The sequence below is a fragment of the Pristiophorus japonicus genome, chromosome 2 (assembly GCF_044704955.1).
Source record: "Pristiophorus japonicus isolate sPriJap1 chromosome 2, sPriJap1.hap1, whole genome shotgun sequence".
Classification (NCBI taxonomy): Eukaryota; Metazoa; Chordata; class Chondrichthyes; family Pristiophoridae; genus Pristiophorus; species Pristiophorus japonicus.
The window spans coordinates 56,168,579-56,189,526 of record NC_091978.1 but is presented as its reverse complement, the minus strand read 5'-3'; the positions used below and the strand labels follow the sequence as shown (position 1 = coordinate 56,189,526).

Genomic DNA, 20,948 nt, shown 5'->3' with positions numbered 1-20,948 from the left:
CTCATCGACCCTCCTAGTTACCTCCACGAAAATTTCAATCAAGTTAGTCAGACATGACCTTCCCTTAACAAATCCATGCTGACTGTCCTTGATTAATCCATGTCTTTCCAAATGAAGATTAACCCTGTCCCTCAGGATTTTTTCCAATAATTTTTCCACCACCGAAGTTAGGCTGACAGACCGAGTAATTACAGGCCAATCACTTTCTCCTTTTTTAAGCAAAGGTACAACATTAGCAGTCCTCTGGCACTGCACCTGTAGCCAGAGAGGATTGGAAAATTATGGTCAGAGCCTCTGCTCTTTCCTATTTTGCTTCTCGTAACAGCCTGGGATACATTTCATCTGGGCCTGGAGATTTATCCACTTTGAAACCTGCTAACCCCTTAATACTTCCTCTCTCACTATATTTATCCTGTCTAATATTTTACACTCCTCCTCCCTCATTGCAAAGTCTGCATCACCCCTCTCTTTTTGTGAAAACAGAAGCAAAGTATTCATTAAGAATCCTACCCACATCTTCCGCCTCCACACACAGATTTCTGTTGCATAATAAATGTTTTTCCTCCTGTCGCCTCGGGTTCTTTTGCCAAATACCTTAAATCTGGGTCTCCTGGTTGATCAACCTTTCAGCCATTGGAAACAGTTTCTCTTTATTTACCATTTGTAAACCCTTCATAGGAACCTAGAAACAGGAGTAGGCCATTTAACCCCTTGAGCATGTTCTGCCATTCAATGAAATCATGGCTAATCTGTGATCCAACTCCATATAATTTTTAACACCTCTGTTGGGGAGGGTTTAAACTAATATGGCAATCTATGCAGGGAGATAGAGGGAAGTAAAAATGGGGCAGAAGGAGAAAGTTGTTTAGTCCAGTTCATTGGACATATTCAAAAGGGAGTTAGATGTGGCCCTTACAGCTAAAGAGATCAGGGGGTATGGAGAGAAGGCTGGGGTGGGGTACTGAGGTTGAATGATCAGCCATGATCATATTGAATGGCGGTGCAGGCTCACAAGGGCTGAATGGCCTGCTTCTGTACCTATTTTCTATTTTTCTCTAAGAGTGCTGGGCAGAGAAATCAAGGGAAAAAAATCAAATAGAGCCACATTACAACATAATTCTAAAAGGACAAAGAATGTTAAAAAAACAAGCCTGAAGGTTCTGAGTCTCAATGCAAGGAGCATTCGTAATAAGGTGGGTGAATTACATAAGAACATAAGAATTTGGAACAGGAGTAGGCCATCTAGCATCTAGCCCCTCGAGCCTGCTCCGCCACTCAACAAGATCATGGCTGATCTGGCCGTTGACTCAGCTCCACTTACCCGCCCGCTCCCCATAATCCTTAATTCTCTTATTGGTTAAAAATCTATCTATCTGTGATTTGAATACATTCAATGAGCTAGCCTCAACTGCTTCCTTGGGCAGAGAATTCCACAGATTCACAACCCTCAGGGAGAAGAAATTCCTTCTCAACTCGGTTTTAAATTGGCTCCCCCATATTTTGAGGCTGTGCCCCGTAGTTCTAGTCCCCCCGACCAGTGGAAACAACCTCTCTGCCTCTATCTTGTCTATCCCTTTCATTATTTTAAATGTTTCTATAAGATCACCCCTCTTCCTTCTGAACTCCAATGAGTAAAGACCCAGTCTACTCAATCTATCATCATAAGGTAACCCCCTCATCTCCGGAATCAGCCTAGTGAATCGTCTCTGTACCCTCTCCAAAGCTAGTATATCCTTCCTTAAGAAAGGTGACCAAAACTGCACGCAGTACTCCAGGTGTGGCCTCACCAATACCCTGTACAGTTGCAGCAGGACCTCCCTGCTTTTGTACTCCATCCCTCTCGCAATGAAGGCCAACATTCCATTCGCTTTCCTGATTACCTGCTGCACCTGCAAATTAACTTTTTGGGATTCATGCACAAGGACCCCCAGGTCCCTCTGCATCGCAGCATGTTGTAATTTCTCCCCATTCAAATAATATTCCCTTTTTCTGTTTTTTTTTTTTTTCCCCCCCAAGGTGGATGACCTCACATTTTCCGACATTGTATTCCATCTGCCAAACCTTAGCCCATTCGCTTAACCTATCTAAATCTTTTTGCAGCCTCTCTGTGTCCTCTACACAACCCGCTTTCCCACTAATCTTTGTGTCATCTGCAAATTTTGTTACACTACACTGTCCCCTCTTCCAGGTCATCTATGTATATTGTAAACAGTTATGGTCCCAGCACCGATCCCTGTGGCACACCACTAACCACCGATTTCCAACCCGAAAAGGACCCATTTATCCCGACTCTCTGCTTTCAGTTCGCATGGATAGAGAATTGGCTGGCTAATACATTTTCCGCTGACTCCGCGTACCTTTATCTTCTGCAGTAACCTTTTGTGTGGCACCTTATCGAATGCCTTTTGGAAATCTAAATACACCACATCCATCGGTACACCTCTATCCACCATGCTCGTTATATCCTCAAAGAATTCCAGTAAATTAATTAAACGTGATTTCCCCTTCATGAATCCATGTTGCGTCTGCTTGATTGCACTATTCCTATCTAGATGTCCTGCTATTTTTTCCTTAATGATAGCTTCAAGCATTTTCCCCATTACCGGCCTATAGTTACCTGCCTTTTGTCTGCCCCCTTTTTTAAACAGAGGCTTTACATTAGCTGCTTTCCAATCCGCTGGTACCTCCCCAGAGTCCAGAGAATTTTGGTAAATTATAACGAATGCATCTGCTATAACTTCTGCCATTTCTTTTAATAACCTGGGATGCATTTCATCAGGACCAGGGGACTTGTCTACCTTGAGATTCATTAGCCTGTCCAGCACTACCCCCCTAGTGATACTAATTGTCTCAAGGTCCTCCCTTCCCACATTCCCGTGACCAGCAATTTTTGGCATGGTTTTTGTGTCTTCCACTGTGAAGACCGAAGCAAAATAATTGTTTACGGTCTCAGCCATTTCCACATTTCCCATTATTAAATCCCCCTTCTCATCTTCTAAGGGACCAACATTTACTTTAGTCACTCTTTTCCGTTTGATATATCGGTAAAAGCTTTTACTATCTGTTTTTATGTTTTGCGCAAGTTTACTTTCGTAATCTATCTTTCCTTTCTTTATTGCGTTCTTAGTCATTCTTTGCTGTCGTTTAAAATTTTCCCAATCTTCTAGTTTCCCACTAATCTTGGCCACCTTATTATTTTACGCATTGGTTTTTAATTTGATACTCTCCTTTATTTCCTTGGTTATCCATGGCTGGTTATCTCTTCTCTTACCGCCCTTCTTTTTCACTGGAATATATTTTTCATTAATTATTAACTGCGCAGATAGCTGTTAATGGATATGATGTAATTGGGATTACGGAGACATGGCTCCAAGGTGACCAAGGCTGGGAACTCAACATCCAGGGATATTCAATATTCAGGAAGGATAGACAAAGGAAAAGGAGGTGGGATAGCGCTACTGGTCAAAGAGGAGATTAACGCAATAGTAAGGAAGGACATTAGCGTGGATGATGTGGAATCTATTTGGGTAGAGCTGCAAAATGTCAAAGGGCAGAAAACATTAGTGGGAGTTGTGTACAGACAACCAAACTGTAGTAGTGAGGTTGGGGATGGCATCAAACAGGAAATTAGGGATGCGTGCAATAAAGATACAGCAGTTATCATGGGTGACTTTAATCTACATATAGATTGGGCTAACCAAACTGGTAGCAATATTGTGGAGGAGGATTTCCTGGAGTGTATAAGGGATAGTTTTCTAGACCAAAATGTCGAGGAATCAACTTGAGTACAGGCCATCCTAGACTGGGTCTTGTGTAAAGAGAGAGGATTAATTAGCAATCTTGTCATGTGAGGCTCCTTGGGGAAGAGTGGCCATAATATGGTAGAATTCTTCAAGATGGAGAGTGACACAGTTAATTCAGAGACTAGGGTCCTGAACTTAAAGAAAGGTAACTTCGATGGTATGAGACGTGAATTGGTTAGGATAGACTGGTGAATGATACTTAAAGGGTTGACGGTAGATAGGCAATGGCAGACATTTAAAGATCACATGGATGAACTACAACAATTATACATCCCTGTATGGCGTAAAAATAAAATGGGGAAGGTGGCTCAACTGTGGCTAACAAGGGAAATTAGGGATCGTTAAGGAAGAGGCGCGGCTGCCGGTGCAGGCACGATGGGCCAAAATGGCCTCCTTCCGTGCTGTAAACTTCTATGATTCTATATAAATTGGCCAGAAAAGGCAGTAAACCTGAGGACTGGGAGAAATTTAGAATCCAGCAGAGGAGGACAAAGGGTTTAATTAGGAGGGGGGAAATAGAGTATGAGAGTAAGCTTGCAGGGAACATAAAAACTGACTACAAAAGCATTTTTAGGTATGTGAAGATAAAAAGATTAGTGAAGACTAATGTAGGTCCCTTGCAGTCAGAATCAGGTGAATTCCTAATGGGGAACAAGGAAATGGCAGACCAAATGAACAAATACTTTGGTTCTGTCTTCACTAAGGAATAACCTCCCGAAAATACTAGAGGACCAAGGGTCGAGCGAGAAGGAGGAGCTGAGGGAAATCCTTTAGTCAGGAAATGGTGTTAGGGAAATTGATGGGATTGAAGGCCGATAAATCCCTAGGTCCTGATAGTCTGCATCCCAGAGTACTTAAGGAACTGGCCCTAGAAATAGTGGATGCATTGGTGGTCATTTTCCAACATTCCATGGACTCTGGATCAGTTCCTATGGATTGGAGGGCAGCTAATGTAACCCCACTTTTTAAAAAAGGGAGAGAAAACAGGGGTCCTGAAGTTGCATGATCAGCCATGATCATATTGAATGGTGGTGCAGGCTCGAAGGGCCGAATGGCCTGCACCTGCACCTATTTTCTGTGTTTCTATGTTTCCTCTTGGCCTTCTCTGCTCTAAGGAGAACAACCCCAGCATCTCCAGTCTACCCACCGTAACTATAATCCCTCATCCCTGGAACCATTGTTTGAATTTCTGATATGCTGATACCCTGCATGCCTTTAGGTGGATAAAGCTTACACGACTTATAGCACTTCGAACGCCTGAGCAAATCAGTCCTCTTTAAGCCAACTGAGATTGTTTTTTCCTCAGTTTGTAACCGTATTTTCCAGTTCTTCTATCCCAGTTTTATATGAAAATATATTACGAGCATATGAAAAAAAGACAAGAAAAGACCTACTAGTTCACCCAGCCTGTCCCTTCAGCACACAAAATATATTGTGCCAATTTAGAAAAAAACTGCGACATTTGGAGAAGCATGATTCAATCAAGCAGAGTCAGCATGGTTTTGTGAAAGGGAAGTCAAGTTTGATAAATTTGCTGGAGTTCTTTGAGGATAGAACGAGCAGCATGGATAAGGGGAAACCAGTGGATGTGATGTGATTTCCAGAAGGCATTCGATAAGGTGCCACATAAGAGGTTACTGCACAAGATAAAAGCTCACGGGGTTGGGGGGTAATATATTAGTTAACCAATCCTCTATCCATGCTAACAGAAAACAGTCAGAATAAATGGGTCATTTTCCGGTTAGCAAACAGTAAATAGTAGGGTGCTGCAGGGATCGGTGCTGGGTCCTCAACTATTTACAATCTATATCAATGACTTGGATGAAAAGACCGAGTGTAACGTAGCCAAGTTTGCTGATTATACAAAGATCGGTGGGAAAGCAAATTGCGAGGAGGACACACACAATCTGAAAAGGGATATAGACAGGCTAAATAAGTGGGCAAAAATTTGGCAGATGGAGTATAATGTGTGAAAATGTGAGGTTATCCACTTCAGCAGAAAAAATAGAAAAGCAAATTATAATTTAAATGGAGAAAAATTGCAAAGTATCGCAGTACAGAGACCTGGAGGTCCTTGTGCATGAAACACAAAGTTAATATGCAGGTACAGCAATTAATCAGGAAGGCAAATGGAATGTTGGCCTTTATTGTAAGGGGGATAGAGCATAAAAGCAGAGAAGTCCTGCTACAACTCTACAGGGTATTGATGAGGCCACACCTGGAGTACTGCATACAGTTTTGCTCTCTGCATTTAAGGAAGGATATACTTGCATTGGAGGCTGTTCAGAGAAGGTTAACTAGGTTGAATCCGGAGATGAGGGGGTTGACTTATGAGGATAGGTTGGGCCTATACACATTGGAATTCAGAAGAATGAGAGGCGATATTATTAAAATTTATAAGATAATGAGGGAGCTCGACAAGGTGGATGCAGAGACGATATTTCCACTAGGGGACATAGTCTCAGAATAAGGGGCCGCCCATTTAAAACTGAGGTGAGAAATTACTTTCTCAGGGTTGTAAATCTATGGAATTCTCTGCCCCAGAGAGCTGTGCAGGCTGGGTCATTGAATATATTTAAGGAGGAGATAAACAGATTTTTGAGCGATAAGGGAGTAAAGGGTTATGCGGAGCGGGCAGGGAAGTGGAGCTGAGTCCATGATCAGATCAGCCATGATCTTATTGAATGGCGGAGCAGGCTCGAGGGGCCAAATGGCCTACTCCTGCTCCCATTTCTTATGTTATGTAAGTTTCTCAACCCCTAGACAATCGAGCAAGCTCCAGGAGCCTGCAGTAACTGATATCCATAAGTACATCTATCCCTCATCAAACTTCCATAATTGGAGCTCTCAACTCTCAGGAACTTAACCAGCTCCCTTTTTTTGAGGAACTGCAGTGAATCCATACTTGGGCATGTTTAGGCATTCTATTCCAGAGACTGATGACACTACCAAAAGGAATATTTCCTAGCATCTAGCCAAACCCTGTTTTTGTATTTTATACTGATGCTCCGTGGTTCTTCCATCCCTATCTAGATGAAACAACCTATCCACCCATGAAGAATCTGTTCCCACCATCATTTTAAAAGCTTAAATCATGGCACCCTGAAGTCTTTGCTTCTCCAGTGAAAAAACAGATCCCCTTCCTTGAACCTATTTTGATAGCTTAATAACCTCAGACTCTTGCTATCCTTTGAACTTTCTCTAAGACCTAGTTATCCTCAGCCATGTTAGGGGACCAAAACTGGACACACTATTCTAGATGCAGTTGTGCTAAGGCCTTGATCCACCCTTGCATATCACCGAAACAACCCTAATTAGTCATAAATTACATCCCTTGTGACAGTAGTAGATTATTTCTACTCACTTTCTATGCCTCTCTCTCTGTCTTGGACTGTTTTGAACCTCTGCGTCCGATTTGACCCTGAGCGGAACTTCCCATCCTATATCCTCTCCATCCCAGAGACCACCTACTTCTGTAACGCCCGCATCCCGCCGATCTATCGCAGAAACCCTCATCTGTGCTTTGTCACCTTAAACTCATCTATTCGAATGATCTCCTAGCTGGCATCCCATTCTCCGCCCTGCACAAACTTCAATTCATCTAAATCTCTCCTGCCTATATCGTATCCTGTACCAAACCCTGCTCACATGTCACCCCTGTCCCCATTGACCCAAACAGATTAAATAAAAACTTTAGCAGGAATTTCTTTACACATATATTGGTGAGAATTTGGGGCTTGCTGTCACATGCAGTGGCTGAAGCAGATAACATTGATGCATTTAAGTAGATGCTTGATGCATACATGAGGAAGAAGGGGAGAGAGATACGGGAGGAGGCTCATGATTATAAACAGCAGTATAGACTAGTTGGGCCTGATAACCAGTTTCTGTGCTGTAGATTTTACGTCATTTTATGAACATTGGCTCCCAGTCCCCCAAATTTTAAATTCTCACCTGTGTATTTAAAGCTCTTCATGGCCTTGCTCTGTATGGGCTCTCTCTTACCCTACAGACCCTTCAAACTCTCTGATGCTCTGGTCTCTTGTGCACCTCTTCTCCCTTTACTTCCCCCATTGGTAACCTCCTAGGCTCCTTGCTCAAATTCCCTGTGCCTCTCCTCCTTTAAAATCCTGCTTAAAACTGACCTCTTTGCCGAGCTTTTGGTCACTTGCGAATATCTCTTTCTTTAGATCGGCAACCACTTTTTTGTTTATGCCTTTGTGAAGCACCATTGGACACTCTTTTCTATGTTTAAAAACACTATATAAATGCAAGATGTTATTGACTGTAATGTACCCCTATACTTTTAATAGTCTGCCAACATGTGTTGATTGGGCTTGCATATGAAGAAAAACCACTTGGATAAGTATGACGGGATGGCCGATACCCGTGGAATCATACTCTAGCCTGAGTTATATTATGAAAAATAAATTGTTTCAGTAGTTAGAGATGGACTTTGTGAAGTTTGAGATTGACAGTTTGCAAAGTAGTATAACTTTAGATTTTGAGTTTTAATAAATAGTGACCAGTTGTGATTGTCATTTCAATTCTTGTTGCTTGCTTTGATTTTCTCGGCTGTTATTTTGGGAGGGAAGAGTTATCTCTCTTAATTCACTGCACCAGTGTTATGTAATTTGATACTTTAATGAGCCTTTCATCTTAGTGGTCTTGCCACACTTCCTGTAAATAGAAACATAGAAATTTACAGCGTAGGAGACGGCCATTTCGGCCCATTGTGGCCGAAAAAGAGCCACACGGCCATTGGTCAGCAGCCCTTAAGGTTACATATAAACCCATGAACAAAGGCAAAGAGCACCCAGCCCACCCGTCCGCCTCACACAACTGCGACATCCCTTATACTGAAACATTCTACACTCCACCCCATGTGATCTCCTGGGTCTCCAAATAGGTCTCGCCCTCTATGAACCAGATGTTTCTGCCCTTGTAGAGACCTGGTATCCTTCAGCTGATTCACAATCCGAGATCACTGCCCTATACTTCTCTCCAAGCTACTTCAGAAGATGATATCAACACACAATATGGGCTGGCCTTGGATTCTAAATTACCTCATTCTATTTATTTACAGAAATGAAAGAAGTAGGACACATACAGAACAGCACAACATTTTTATTTACAATGGCAGCAGTAAATGGTATATATTGGATTAAAGCTACACTGCTCTTAACAGTCAATGGAGTGAGTCTCTTTATCAACAGCTCTCGACCACGCACCAAACTAACTTTTGGTTGTTTCACTCAGTAAAACCCTAATTCCCCATGCTTTTGTGGTTCAATCTTTTCTCGTTCTTGGGCCAGAGGCTTAAATGGCCTATTCACCTTTGCATGGTGAATTCTGAGTAAACATAGGAAAAATGTATTAATGGCTTAATACTTCCCTTGACAGTCCATTATCCAGTGAGATACAAGAGTGTGTCATTCACACCAGCCAACAATTTTTTCCTGGCTTAATTAAAAGTCAAAGAACAAAATATGGCAAATGCTGGAAACACACAAGTCAGGTAGGGCATCTGTGGAAAGAAGTGACAAGTTAACAATTCAGGCATAAATAACCTTTCATCAGAAATAAGTTCCGATGAAGAACTGAGTTCTCATGAAAGGTTATGCCAGAAATGTTCACTTGTCACATCTTTCCACAGATTCTGTGCCTGACATGCTGAGTGTTTCCAGCATTTGTTAATTAATGTTCGCGTGTGTGTGTGTGTGTGTGTGTGCACATGATATGTGCTGTTGCATCACCAGGTTGGGAAACTGGCTGAGCTTCACAATTCAGCTACACTACAGATACTTTTTCTCATGCAAAATGCAATGGCCCACTTCCATAGACAGGACCACATTCAATATGAACCAAAACATGACTGTCACAGCTTTGCGGCACTGGAGCTGCGCATGGATTCACTCTGGAGCATCCGCGATGCTGAAGATGTCGTGAATAGTTTAGTGAGTTGGTCACTCCGCAGGTAAAGGTTACACAGCCAGATAGGGAATGGGTGACCATCAGACAGAGCAGTGGAAGGATGGTAGTGCAGGGGTCCCCTGTGGTCATCTCCCTCCAAAACAGATACACCAGCTTGGCTACTGTTGGGGGAGATGGCTCATCAAGGGAAGGCAGCAGCAGCCAAGTCCATAGCACCAGGGGTGGCTCTGCTGCACAGGAGGGCAGGAAAAAGAGTGGGAGAGCTATAGTGATAGGGGATTCTATTGTAAGGGGAATAAATAGGTGTTTCTGCGGCCGCAAACGAGACTCCAGGATGGTATGTTGCCTCCCTGGTGCAAGGGTCAAGGATGTCTCAGAGCGGCTGCAGCGCATTCTGGAGGGGGAGGGGGAACAGCTAACTGTCATGGTACATATAGGTACAAAAATGGAATGCGGTCCTACAAGCTAAATTTGGGAGCTAGGAGTTAAATTAAAAAGTAGGACCTCAAAAGGTAGTAATCTCAGGATTGCTACCAGTGCTACATGCTAGTCAGAGTAGGAATTGCAGGATAGCTCAGATGAATACGTGGCTTGAGCAATGGTGCAAGGGGGAGAGATTCAAATTCCTGGGGCATTGGAACCGGTTTTGGGGGAGGTGGGACCAGTACAAATCGGACAGTCTGCACCTTAGGCAGAATGTTTGCTAGTGCTGTTGGGGAGGGTTTAAACTAAAAAGGCAGGGGGATGGGAATCTATGCAGGGAGGCAGAGGGAAATAAAAAGGGGGCAGAAGCAAACGGTAGGAAGGAGAAAAGCAAGAGTGGAGGGCAGAGAAATCAAGGGCAAAAATCAAAAAGGGACACATCGCAACATAATTCTAAAAGGACAGTGTGTTAAAAAAACAAGCCTGAAGGCTCTGCGTCTCAGTGTGAGGAGCATTCGTAATAAAGTGGATGAATTGACTGCGCAGATAGCTGTTAACGGATATGATGTAATTGGGATTACGGAGACGTGGCTCCGAGGTAACCAAGGCTGGGAACTCAACACCAGGGGTATTCAATATTCGGGAAGGACAGACAGACAGAAAGGAAAAGGAGATGGAGTAGCGTTACTGGTTAAAGAAATCAACGCAATAGTTAAGGAAGGACATTAGCTTGGATGATGTGGAATCTATATAGGTGGAGCTGCGAAACACTAAAGGGCTGAAAATGTTAGTGGGAGTTGTGTACAGACCACCAAACAGTAGTAGTGAGGTTGGGGATGGCATCAAACGGGAAATTAGGGGCACGTGCAATAAGGGTACAGCAGTTATCATGGGTGACTTTAATCTGCATATTGATTGGGCTAACCAAACTGGTAGCAATACGGTGGAGGAGGATTTCCTGGAGTGTATAAGGGATGGTTTTCTAGACCAATATGTCGAGGAACCAACTTGAGAGCAGGCCATCCTAGACTGGGTCTTGTGTAACAAGAGAGGATTAATTAACAATCTGGTCATGCGGGACCCCTTGGGGAAGAGTGACCATAAAATGGTAGAATTCTTCATAAAGATGGAGAGTGACACAGTTAATTCAGAGACTAGGATCCTGAATTTAAAGAAAGGAAACTTTGACGGTATGAGATGTGAATTCGCTCGGATAGACTGGAGAATGATATGTAAAGGGTTGACAGTGGATAGACAATGGCAGACACTTTAAATATCACATGGATGAACTACAACAATTGTACATCCTTGTGTGGCATAAGAGTAATAAAGGGAAGGTTGCTAACGAGGGAAATTAGGAAAAGTGTTAAATCCAAGGAAGAGGCATATAAATTGGCCAGAAAAAGCAGCAAACCTGAGGATTGGGAGAAATTTAGAATTCAGCAGAGGAGGACAAAGGGTTTAATTAGGAGCGGAAAAGAGAGTATGAGAGAAAGCTTGCAGGGAACATAAAAGCTGACTGCAAAAGCTTCTATAGATATGTGAAGAGAAAAAGATTAAAGATTAGTGAAGACCAACGTAGGTCCCTTGCAGTCAGAATCAGGGGAATTCATAATGGGGAACAAGGAAATAGCAGACCAATTGAACAAATATTTTGGTTCTATCTTCACTAAGGAAGACACGAATAACCTCCCGAACATACTAGGGGACCGTGAGTCGAGCGAGAAGGGGGAACTGAGGGAAATCCTTTAGTCAGGAAATGGTGTTAAGAAAATTGAAGGGACTGAAGGCCGATAAATCCCCAGGACCTGATAGTCTGCATCCCAGTGTATTTAAGGAAGTGGCCCTAAAAATAGATGCATTGGTGGTCATTTTCTAACATTCCATGGACTCTGGTTCAGTTCCTATGGATTGGAGGGTAGCTAATGTAACCCCACTTTTTAAAAAAGGAGAGAGAAAACACGGAATTAGACCAGTTAGCCCGACATCGGTGGTGGGGAAAATGCTGGAATCAATTATTAAAGATGTAATAGCAGCGCATTTGGAAAGCAGTGACAGGATCGGTCCAAGTCAGCATGGATTTATGAAAGGGAAATCATGCTTGACAAATCTTCTTGAATTTTTTGAGGATGTAACTAGTAGAGTGGATAAGGGAGAACCAGTGGATGTGGTGTATTTGGACTTTCAAAAGGCTTTTGACAACGTCCCACACAAGAGATTAGTGTGCAAAATTAAGGCACATGGTATTGGGGGTAATGTATTGACGTGGATAGAGAACTGGTTGGCAGACAGGAAGCAAAGAGTGGGAATAAACGGGTCCGTTTCAGAATGGCAGGCAGTGACTAGTGGAGTGCCGCTGGGATCCCAGCTATTTACAATATACATTAATGATTTAGATGAAGGAATTGAATGTAATATCTCCAAGTTTGCAGATGACACTAAGCTGGGTGGCAGTGCAGGCTGCGAGGGGGCTGCAGGGGGACTTGGACAGATTAGGTGAATGGACAAATGCATGGCAGATGCAGTATAATGTGGATAAGTGAGGTTATCCACGTTGGTGGCAAAAACAAGGCGGCAGATTATCTGAATGGTGACAGATTAGTAAAAGGGGAGGTGTAACAAGACCTGGATGTCATGACACAGTCATTGAAGGGAGGCATGCAGGTACAGCAGGCAGTAAAAAAGCAAATGGCATGCTGGCCTTTATAGCGAGGGGATTTGAGTAAGAGCAGGGAGGTCTTACTGCAGTTGTACAGGGCCTTGGTGAGACCACGCCTTGAGTATTGTGTGCAGTTTTGGTCTCCTAATCTGAGAAAGGACATTCTTGGTATTGAGGGAGTGCAACGAAGGTTCACCAGACGGATTCCCAGGATGGCAGGACTGACATTTGAAGAAAGACTGGATCGACTAGGTTTATATTCACTGGAATTTAGAAGAATGTGAGGGGATCTCATAGAAACATAAAATTCTGATGGGATTGGACAGGCTAGATGCAGGAAGATTGTTCCCGATGTTGGGGAACTCCAGGATCAGGGGTCACAGTCTAAGGATAAGGGGTAAACCATTTAGGACAAAGATGAGGAGAAACTTCTTCACTCAGAGAATTGTGAACCTGTGGAATTCTCTGCCGCAGAAAGTTGTTGAGGCCAATTCATTAGATATATTCAAAAGGGAGTTAGATGTGGCCCTTGCAGCTAAAGGGATCAAGGGGTATGGAGAGAAAGCAGGAATGGGGTACTGAAGTTGCATGATTAGCTATGATCATATTGAATGGGGGCGCAGGCTCAAAAGGAATGAATGGCCTACTCCTGCACCTACTTTCTATGTTTCTATGATAGATATTCTCTTGGGCCAGTCATGTAAGCAGACCTCATGTTCTCTATGATCCAGAATGCTCCTTTTCCACCCAGTATCTACTTAAATACACTACCATGACCCAGTAATCGTAACAAAGGCCCCTTACTCCATATAGCAGCTAATGAAATATATCAGAATACTGGGTTTCGGTATCCCATTTCAGTACCCCATTCCTGCTTTCTCTCCATACCCCTTGATCCCTTTAGCCGCAAGGGCCACATCTAACTTCCTTTTGAATATATCTAATGATCTGGCCTCAACAACTTTCTGTGGTAGAGAATTCCACAGGTTAACAATTCTCTAAGTGAAGAAGTTTCTCCTCATCTCAGTCCTAAATGGCTTACCTCTTATCCTTCGGTATCCTAACAAATGTAGGTTAAGGAATCTGCAAATTATTAACCCCTTCTCTTAACTCCTCACTAAAGAACAATCGGATTTAAGACCCAGCGTAGGTCCTGGAGTGAAGGATGCCAGAGTTGGTTCGCTGAACTGTCTTAAACCACAGTTTCGACTGAATTTCAGTTTACCAACTCTTAATTGGGATATTCACAGGCTACAACAACAACTTGCATTTATATAGCACATTTAACATAAACAAACATCCCCAGGTGCTTCACGGGAGCCTTATAATAAAAATAAATTAAACACCAAGCCACTTAAGGAGATATTTCGGCAGATGATCAAAAGCTTGGTCAAAGAGGTAGGTATTAAGGATCATCTTAAAAGAAGAGGGGTTTAGGGAGGGAATTCCAGAGTTTAGGGCCTTGACAGCATAGCTACCACTTTTGGAGCAATTGATGTGCAAGGGGCCAGAGTTAGAGCAGCACAGATATTTCAGTGTTGTGGGGCTGTAGGAGATTAGTGATAGGGAAGGGCGAGGCCATGGAGGAATTTGAAAACAAGGATAAGAATTTTAAAATTGAGGCATTGCTTAACCAGGAGCCAATGTAGGTCAGTAAGCACCAGGGTGATTGGTGACCAGGACTTGGTACAGACTGAATGATGAATTTGGCAAGAGTTAATGCAAAGAAGAAGCCAGACAATGAATCATGCACTAACAACTATTTATTGACTATGAGATCACAACTTAAAGTTGAACATTGCGTATACAAGCAATTAGATATCAATAGATGTACGGTCAGAGGTACTTAACAAAATGAGTAACAGAAGTTGCAACAACAATTCAGTAATGTCACTAATTCAGAACTAACTGGGCTCTGAGTATTAAATGAAAGTTGAGGCCAGTTTCTGAGACTACTATAAATCGGTGAGGTAAGCCTCTAGATAACTGACAGGTTAATAGCATTGGATTATCAGTCTACTGGATAGATTAAAGTCTGTGTTTAGCAATGTTTAGAGCTGTACAACCATGTCCTTACAATCGGTGTGACTGAGTGAATCTCCATCCTTCTCTGGGATGCAGGTGTTGGCTTCTGGTGTGTTCGGTCAATGAGCCTCTTTGGCAGCAGAGTGATCTGTTCCACTTGGATCTGGCCATCCGCTTTTGCATGGATAATGATATCTTCCAATTGGCTTAGCCTTCACCGCCCCTCATCTCAGACTCTTATTACAAAACTGAACTACTGGCAGATCAAACATTGGAATATTTTCTCTGCTGAACAAGTCAACTGGCTGAACTTTCTGCAGTCAGGGCATTTTAAGGCTTAAATGTATATGTGTTGAAGGTCAGGGTATGTCAGAGCTAAGCCAATTAGCAGAATCGAACAATGACGGACAGGAAAAGATCCACTGGCATACCCAACCTGTCCCACACAACTGCAATGCCTTGTGCATCACAATATACACATTTCTCATGCACCCAAAAGCCATGTAATCTCTTGGAAGAGGTGAAAAAGAAAAAACCCAGACCAATCAAGGAAACAAAATTCTCCCGCCCCACTTACGCAAGCAAAACTAGTCGAGGAGACCACTCTGGCCCGGATTATTATACAGTACCTACCTTTTGTATGAGGTGATCTCACTGCTCAAAAACAGATCCAGCTCTCACTTGAAGGAATTCAGTGAATCAGCATCTACCACATGAGCCGGTAGCTTGTTCCATAGGTCTACTATAGAACCATATGCTATCGGCTAACCTAGTTCTGGCCTACATAACGAGAATGTGACCTACAGGTCCCCTTGATATCAAATGGAGTGAATCGAATTGGCTGAAGTCTGGCTTCTATGATGGTGAGAACCTCAGGAGGAGGCCGATATGGATCATCCACTCAGCATTTCTGGCTGAAGATGGTTGTAAACGCATCAGCCTTGTCTTTTGCACTCACGTGCTGGGCTCCGCCATCATTGAGGATGGGGATATTCATGGAGCCTCCTCCTCCCATTAGCCGTTTAATGGTCCACTATCTTTAAGTCTCAGTAAGTGCCAGTTGTGGGCTCTTGTTTCTTTCACACAGGTGTCCATGCAGCTATGATAAGGCGTGACATGACATGTTGTGTCAACTATTTCCTAGATGAACCTTCGAAATGGTTTTCAAACACTCGCAAAGAATGGCTTTATTGTCTGTAGGAACATTTATAACTTGATTACCATAGAAGCCTTTATGGTTTGACATTGGGAAACTTTGTGGTTTTACATTGATTTTATTTGCATGTCGTTCCCAACATTCAGTTCAACTACTGACCCCAGTTGTCAGGCTAAAACTCCACTCTGAAAACATATTTCAGATGAATCTTGAAGATACCCTTCAGGCAATTTACAGAGCGCTTTTTCTGTAACATGCCAGCATTTAAATTATGCTTTACAGAAGGGGAACTGAAATAGCACTCTACTAAGAGTAGGCACAGACTTTGAGCCAACTGTTGGTTTATTTGTGTACAAATACATGAATGAACAGTGTACAGTTCTACAGAAGGAACTGAAATAGCGCTCTATTAAGAGAAGGCACAGACTTTGAGCCAACTGCTGGTTTAAATACATGAATGAACAGTATGCAGTTCTACAGTGGCAACATATTACTTACCCTCAAGTTATGAAAACAAGACAAGATACAGCTTGCTTACAGGGGCTCACCTTAGAGCTTAACTCTTCAAAAATATTTTTTTCTGTTGGTTCACACACCACACTGACTGGGGGGAAAAAACAGATACACAGACAGACATTGCCCATAGAAGTGTATGTAAACAATATACTTTTTATTTATTACACCAATGACGACAATGAATGTACCTATTTCCGCTAACTGACCCCTGTGGGTTATCTACAACTATAGTAACTTGCATAACAAGTAATATCTGAACCATCATGTCTAGAGTAGGGTTACTGTGCCTCTTCCCCACTCCACCCCATCCCAAGGCAGCCTAGATTTAAATCCTTCCATGATGATCCTAACAATATAGAAACATTAATAAAGAAAAACATGGGCAAAAATCAAACTTGGCACAGTGATCTTATGTACAAAGTAATCTATGAGGTAGCAATGCCAGTGTAAATGTAGATTCTTTTCTCTCAATCTGGTTCAGTAAAATTACTGAGTCGAATACCTCTTGTGCTTTAAACAAAGCAGTCTTTATTTTACCGGCCGGCAAAACTTATCAGACAGAAGATATACTTTCTCGATCGAGCATACACACTCCCTACGGATAAGTGAAGTTACATCGTAAAGCGACAACAGTTATACAGTTTTGAAAATAGATAACAAAATACAATTAGATTGACATTCTAACTCAGCCACTCATTAGTCAATCTATATGAGATGTTTTTACGAAAGCTCAAGCATTGCCTCTGAATGTTTCAATTTAGTGGTGTGACTACCAGCTGAGACCTTGCAATTCTGCAGATTTATCCATATATTCATTTCATGTTACAATTTATGTTATTGGCAGGATTAGTAACTTGAAACCTTGAGAAAGACTGTTAACTGTGCTGATGTTGCACTATTTGCAATCTGACATTCTCCCAGCTATTCTTCCATGGCTTTATACATTTTCATATATCCAGTTTACTTTACTGTCCTTAATTCCATATATTCCGTTCAGATATCCACACCAGAGTTGAACAATAAACCCCTAATATAGCCAATAAACTCACTGAAAATAGTAGGTGCCAATACACATACTGATTGTGAGAAAAGCACTTTTTGCAGGTTTTTCAGTAGAATAGGCCCTTTAAATTCAATGTTATTGTTAGCAGTTTGTGTAACTGTAATCTATATCAGAAGACGCTGTCTACTGTGGTTATGTTATGTTTATGGGATCATACACGGGAACTGCTGGTTGATTGCACATTTCAAAATGTGCAGAAACAAACTGGAAACTGACTGACATACAGGCACAAAAGCCGGCTGAAGTCCCCATAATGAGTGATTTAATGTATATAATGCAGAAATATTAGAACGTTCTCGGAGTGAGACTGGACTGAGACTGTTACCACAAGACCACTTGGGATTGATCACCTCAAAACCTTGTAGATGTTGTTACTTATTTACTATGTTATAAGTATAATGTTTGTATTTTAACTGCTTTACATGTATTGGCTTCTTTTATAACTGTAATAAACATCCATACTTTGGAACAAGGCTCCCACTAGTCTGAGTATCAAAGACCGAATCTAATATAAATTACTCAATCTCGGCTAGACAGACAAATGATACTGAAACTGTATATCTCAGGCATTGAACTATGAATTAGGGTCCTTTATGGAGTAAAATTAGACAGAAGAATAAGGACAGCATATATCTCTATACTACAGTAAAAAGGACATTTGATTTCTCATCTGTACTTTAAACTCTTCTCAACAGTAGTAACACCTGGAATTTCCACAGGGTTTGTCCAGCGGGAGATCGATGGAACTCCCACAGAAAAGGCACAAATGGCTAAAAACATTTATTAACACTGTTTCTTCAGATGTTCACAATGTCCTGCTAAGTTACTGCAGGAGATCAGAAGTCCTCAGACATGCAGTGTTAAACAATTCTCCTAGCTTGGAATATACATCTAGGAGGAAAGGTTTGTATCAGTCATCAGATATTCACAAAGCATTATTGACCAGCTGTAGCTTATCCAACTGCCTGGTGAGTGGAAAGTCACTGAGAAGTCTAGCTAAGGGGCAACAGTTATATTCACTGTTTTGCTTCAAAGCCTGAATAGAACTGAAGCAAAGAGTATCTTTCACAATTATCCCAAAATTGAGACAAGTAGTGCTTACAGTTAACCAAACGTGACCAGCCATTAAAATGGTTACGTAGTGACAGAGTGATCAATTAAATTAGGTTTCACAGGTATCAAGGAAACTGCTTTGGCTACTTATCATATTCAGTAGAGTGACATCATTCAGAAATGACATCAACACACTAATACAGGCACTATGTGTCCAGCAGGAAGAAATCCAATTAAAGTGGTCATCAGATGGCCAGTTACCAAAATCCCATTAAATATAAAAACGAGATATTTATTATTCATCACACTCATTACTACAGTTTAAGGCATTGGAAGAACTTCTATTCTCTGTGCATGTGTTGGTGTATTCAGGGGCTGCTTAAAACTTCCCATGGCTATCTTAGAAAAGGTACAATCATATAGTGGCAATGGTACTGGACTAGTAATCCAGCAACCTGGTCTAATAAGTTTGAGTTCAAATCCCACTATTTGGTTTAAAACAAATCTGGAAATAAAAAGCACAAAGCGGTCAGATTGTCGTTAGAACCCAGTCCCATGCCAATGTAGCTGACTCACAACAGTACTCTGAAGTGGCCTCAGCAAGCCACTCAGTTGTATCAAACAGAGGTGGGCAATAAATGCCAGGCTTGCCAATGATGCGTACGCCAGAGACTGAATGTTTGTTTTTAATTGTTCATGCCTGTGGAAATTGGATGAGTTGATAAAAGTCTTTCCACAAGTCAGGCACCGAAATGACTTCTCATCAACGGCGTTCTCTCGTACATCAAGAAGATGAATGCTGGGTGAACCTTTTTCCGCAGGTCAGGCACCGACTGGCTGCTACAACACCTCTCACAGGCACTGAAATGGCTTCTCCTCAGTTTGTGTGTGCTGATACACTACCCAGTTGGAGAACTGGCAGCACTCCTTCCCACAGATTGAAAACTGGATGTGTTTTCCTCCCGTGTGCTGGTGTTATCACCAAATTGGACGAATGACTGAACCCTTTCTTGTAGAAACATAGAAAATAGGTGCAGGAGTAGGCCATTCGGCCCTTCGAGCCTGCACCACCATTCAATAAGATCATGGCTGATCATTCACCTCAGTACCCCATTCCTGCTTTCTCTCCATACCCCTTGATCCCTTTAGCCGTAAGAGCCATATCTAACTCCCTCTTGAATATATCCAATTAACTGGCATCAACAACTCTCTGCGGTAGGAAATTCCACAGGTTAACAACTCTCTGAGTGAAGAAGTTTCTCCTCATCTCAGTCCTAAATGGCTTACCCCTTATCCTTAGACTATGTCCCCTGGTTCTGGATCTCCCCAACATTGGGAACATTCTTCCTGAATCTAACCTGTCCAGTCCCGTCAGAATTTTATATGTTTCTATGAGATCCCCTCTCATCCTTCTAAACTCCAGTGAATACAGCCCCAGTCGATCCAGTCTCTCCTCATTAGTCAGTCCTGCCATCCCAGGAATCAGTCTGGTGAACCTTCGCTGCACTCCCTCAATAGCAAGAACGTCCTTCCTCAGATTAGGAGACCAAAACTGAACACAATATTCCAGGTGAGGCCTCACTAAGGCCCTGTACAACTGCAGTAAGACCTCCCTGCTCCTATACTCAAATCCCCTAGCTATGAAGGCCTTCTTCACTGCCTGCTGAACCTGCATGCCAACTTTCAATGACTGATGTACCATGACGCCCAGGTCTCATTGCACCTCCCCTTTTCCTAATCTGCCACCATTCAGATAATATTCTGCCTTCGTGTTTTTGCCACCAAAGTGGATAACCTCACATTTATCCACATTATACTGCATCTGCCACTCGTTTCCCCACTCGTCTAACCTGTCCAAGTCACGCTGCAGCCCCCTAGCGTCCTCCTCACAGCTCACAGCTGTAACTTAGACAGTGGATGGTTTCTCGCCTGAATGAATGCGCTGGTGAATCACCAGGCTAGTCAACTGGCCGAACTCCTTCCTGCAGTTAGGGCATCTGAAGGGCCTCTCCCCAGTGTGCACACGATAGTGGCTGCGGAGGCTGGACGAGGTACTGAATTCCTTCCCGCAGGTTGCACACTGAAAGGGTTTCTCCCGTGTGCGCGCGCTGGTGTCTCGCCAGATCGGACAACTGGCTGAAAATCTTGCCACAGTCAGGGCACTGGAAAGGTTTCTCCCGCACGACTGCGCTTGTGTCAGTAGAGGCTGGATGGGTTATTAAAACTCCTGTCACATGTAGGGCACTAGAACGGCCCCTCTCCCATGTGCATGTGCTAGTGCACTACCAGGCTTGACAACTGGCAGAACCCCCTTCC

The 20,948-nt window shown here is 42.6% G+C and overlaps 1 pseudogene; it reads left to right on the top strand.

Moving 5' to 3' along the window:
• Window positions 1–20,948, top strand: part of LOC139228724 (zinc finger protein 208-like) — a 197,311-nt pseudogene that overhangs the window by 77,930 nt on the left and 98,433 nt on the right.